At 43.8% G+C, this 4,372-nt stretch overlaps 1 non-coding gene across 1 annotated transcript; it reads left to right on the plus strand.

Annotated features, from left to right (window-relative positions):
* The first annotated feature begins 201 nt into the window (after positions 1 to 201).
* trnan-guu (transfer RNA asparagine (anticodon GUU)) lies at positions 202 to 275 on the plus strand. The gene has a single exon. It is a non-coding gene; the product is annotated as a tRNA-Asn (tRNA).
* Positions 276 to 4,372: the final 4,097 nt, after the last annotated feature.

The following is a 4,372-nucleotide window of genomic DNA, read 5'->3' on the forward strand; positions in this document are numbered from 1 at the left end:
GGACTAAGACTTCAAACATACAGATGTTTAATGGCAAGGTGAGTTTAATGTTCAGAAATAATACAGCACAGATTTTCACTCATGCAAACTTCACACCCTTTATTTTGGAAAAGTAAACTGACAGTGGAGAGATGTTATACGGATCGCGGCAACCTGAATTTTTAGCTCGTTGAATCAATGGTTCAAAAAAGAACGTGTCGTGTCTCTGTGGCGCAATCGGTTAGCGCGTTCGGCTGTTAACTGAAAGGTTGGTGGTTCGAGCCCACCCAGGGACGGTAGGCAAACTTTTACCTTCAGATTCATGGTCTCGTATTTCCTGGTTTCAAATATATGTTCTGTCTGCAAAAAAATGCACGGTTTCGATTGCCAGCTGAGAACGGCCGATCTTCCACCATTTAACCTGAGATTGCCTTCACGGAAATCAGAATTGTTCTTGACAGACAAGGTCCAAAGATTGTCGGAGAGCCGCTTCACGCTGACATGGATGTTTCTGCAGTGAGCGACACCAGACTGTTTCCACAATAAATGCCAATCCTTTTATTTTGGAAACGCAAAATTGTTTTCGCATTCCGAAGCGTTTCATTTCATTTGTGAACTCCACCACTGACACTGCTGAAGGTTGTAGGCTCAGCGAATGGGGCCTCCAGGAGTGGACTGTAAGAAAGCTGGGTTTCGGCATCCTGACAAATATATGCCGAGGAACCAGAGGAAACGTTACGAAGGAACCCTCTGGGATTTTACCTGTTAGTTTCGGTCTCAGGGTGAATGATTCCTGACTCCCCGAACTGTCTCACATTTAACTCAGGTCAGATCAGGATGAATTCAATTTACAGGAGGATAGTGTCAAATATCACCCACAATCGTGGGAGACAAAAGCAGCCATTAGAGAAGCTACGAGACCATTGGAAAAGAAGATGGTGCAGAATTGTGGGAATAAAAGCAAACGCCTTTTCAGCTGCGTCAGGAGTCAGAAGACCATTAAAGATAGTTTAGGTCCACTGAAAGACAGTTCAGGACAGATTCCCAGGCTATGGCAGAGCTGTTAAATGACTATTTCTCATCAGCCTACTCTCCTGTGGATGATGCTCAGATTCCAGCTGTGGGATGTGCTGTCGACATCATAAATATTAAAATAGAAAGGGATGTCATCTTGGATAAATTAGGAAATCTCAAAATAGATTGTGCTCCAGGTCCAGATGATATTCACCCACGGGTGTTTAAAGAGATTTGACGGGTGCTCTGTGAGCCCATTTTCTGTATCTTTAACAGTTCAGTAGAGTCAGCGATTGTCTCCTGAGTTTGGAAAATAGCTTACGTCGTTCCCATTTTCATTAAAGGGGACAAATCAGAGCCAGGGAATGACAGGCCCATCGGTGTGACATCGATCAGAGGGAACATGCTTGAAGGGATCCTAAGAGATGCTGTTTATGACCACGGGGAAAGAAAAGGGGCCATTAGAGATACTCAACGCGGCTTCCGGAAAACAAGGTCGTGTCTTAAAAACTTGCTTCAGTTTTTTGAAGAAGTTGCTGGGTTAGTGGATGAGAGTAATCCGCTTCACGTTGTCTTTCTCAGGCTTGTCAAACTCATTTTGGATGATGAGCCTGATCCGATATCATGGCACTTGGCCTGGGCCACATTCAGCAAAAGTTATTAAACTAGAAATAGATGAAGATGAACCATATTGTTACTTACTTACGTTTAGATTTTATTTACTGCTACTGCTGCTCCCGATACCTGGCACCTCTTAGCTTGAACCATTGCATCAACATTTGGAGTAAATGACTGGGCTGTGTGATGTCTTGGATAAAAACATGAGGCCACTTGTCATTACAGAACTTTGGAAGTGATTTCCACAGTTTCACAACTCCCTGTGTAAAGAGGTTTCTCTTGATCACTGCACGAAAGCAGAAAGTCGGGGTTAAGGTTCGCGACTCAGACTGGTAAAAGGTGGAAAGTGGAGTTCCACAAGGATCGGTGCTGGGACCCCTGTTCACAATTTATATAAACGATTTGGACTCGGGAATCGGATGCACAATTTCAAAATTTACGGATGACACCAGTTTGGGGCGGGGTAAAGCTGATACTGATGAAGACTACAAGAATATAGAAGAAGGCATTAATAAACTTGCAGAATGGGGGTGTAATTGGCAAATTAATTTGAATAAAGATGAGGATGAAGTGGAGCATTTTGGTAGCAAGAACAAGGAGGCCTCATAATGCTTGGACAATTAGAGTCTAAATGGGGTAGAGGAGTAGAGGGATCTTGGGACACAGATACACAAATCACTAAAATTAGTGACGCAGGTTAAAAATGCCATAAAAAAGCAAACCAAGCACTGGGGTTCATTTCTAGAGGGATAGAATTGGAAAGCTATGTTAAACTTGTATGCAACATTGATTAGACTGCACTTGGAATACTGTGAACAGTTCTGGTCTCCATATTATATGAAGGATATAGAGATACTGGAGAAGGTGCAAAAAGGATGTCACCATATAAGTGGTCGCTGGATTTGGAGTCTCTATGTAACTGATCACTGTATTTGGTGTCCGAATGTAAGTGGTCCCTGGACTTGGCGTCTCAGTGCAAGTGTTCCCTGGATTTGGTGTCTCTGTGTAAGTGGTCTCCATATTTGGTATCCCTGTGTACGTGTCCTTGGATTTGGTGTCTCAGTATCAGTGTTTCCTGGATTTGGTGTCCAAGTGTAAGTAGTCCCTGGATTTGGTGTCTCAGCGTAAGTTGTTCCCGGATTTGGTGTCCAGTGTAAGTAGCCCTCGATTTGGTGTCACAGTGTTCGTTGTCCCTTGTGAATTGAGGCATCGCTCGTGGAATTTTTCTCCTCTTTCCACTTTTGAAAAAATTGTTGACAGCTTACTAAAGCCATTAACTGGCTCTTAGGTCGGGCACAGAAAAAATGAGAACTCGTCAGTTTCCCTGAGAATGACAGGTCTGAATTCGAGTTAGAGAACATTTAGCAATTAAACCAGACTGGGCGGGTCGGGCCTGAGTTACGACTTACAAACAGAAAAGTAGCGGCCAGTTTACTTCGCACCATGGGGAAGGTCTGAGCACTCGGGTTTCTGTATAATTTATTTATTTATTATGTTTGTTGCCTCCCTGGCACCAACCTCGATGGGATGACAATAATTAATTTTCTGTTCACCAATTCCGGCGTTCAATGGCGGGGCATTTCCCCACAATCCCCCGCGCCTCAGAATGTTCCCTATCAATGACGACAGGAGAACAGTGCGCGGTTCCAGGCCTGTGCTGAGTTTTCTATTGTCAGGCTCGTGGTTTCGAGCACAACTTCGGGTGGTTTGTGTGATAATTTTTAGGCTGATTTCACAAGCGATCCTCAGTTCCAAATTCCCCCGGCAGAGAGTTCAAGGAGTATGTGATATAAATTAGATTCAAGGGCAGTATCAGAAATGTCCTCTTTGATTCTGGACCTTGATCTCTCTCCAACCGCTCACTGCTACAGATTGAACTTTATTTCAATTCACCTGCAGCTCGGGATCAGTGCGGATCAGAGTGCCTTCGGGCCCACCTCTCCCTTCAGAGCCCATCAGTGCCGGGAAAAGAATGGAGAATTTTACAAACATTACATGTTCTGTAACTTTTCATGAAAACGAAAGTGTTTTTCACTCCGTGTCCAACACTGTGAGGTCTCCCCTGGTGTGTCCAGTTTCTGTGCTTATAAACACTTCGGTGTATTTCGTTCCGTGTCCATAACTGTGAAGTCTCCCCTGGTGTATTAGCATTTTGTGTTTATAAAGAGTGTAAATTTTTGACCGGCGGTTTGTGTGTAGGGGGTTTGAGGGTGAGCTCTGATTCCCGCTACCTGATGGATTGAATGGAGGAAAGAATGAATGAGAGAGAGGCGCGATGTGGGAGACGGGATGATGGAAGAATGTGTCCATGAACCTGTTTCAAAGTGGCCCAAACACAAGATAATATTAAGATATCATCAGCAGAACATTAACATAACCTGAGCTCCAGGATCTGGTCGGGTCCCATTCCCCCGAAGTAAGGAATGAGCGGGAGAGGCAATTGCACCAGATTTATGTTTTTTTTCCAAAGCAACACCACACAGTCCAACTTGGGATGGAGCCGAAATAGCTTAGTTGAGAATGCGAAAATTTGAAAGTCCCTGCTTTAATTCCGAATTTCAGCAAAATTTGGTTGTTTGGCTCTCGTTCTTTGGATCGAATCTCGCATTAACTTACAATGAAATTTTAACCGGCGCTGGAGGCTTCGGGAAGGATGAGAGAGGCATCAAGATTGAGAAATATTGATACAATCTTTATTTAGCTTTATTTCTTTCGGCATTTTTCTCTGTTTTTTGCCTCTCTCAGTGCCGGGTGAACATTT

Source organism: Heptranchias perlo, chromosome 20, assembly GCF_035084215.1.
Source record: "Heptranchias perlo isolate sHepPer1 chromosome 20, sHepPer1.hap1, whole genome shotgun sequence".
NCBI lineage: Eukaryota > Metazoa > Chordata > Chondrichthyes > Hexanchiformes > Hexanchidae > Heptranchias > Heptranchias perlo.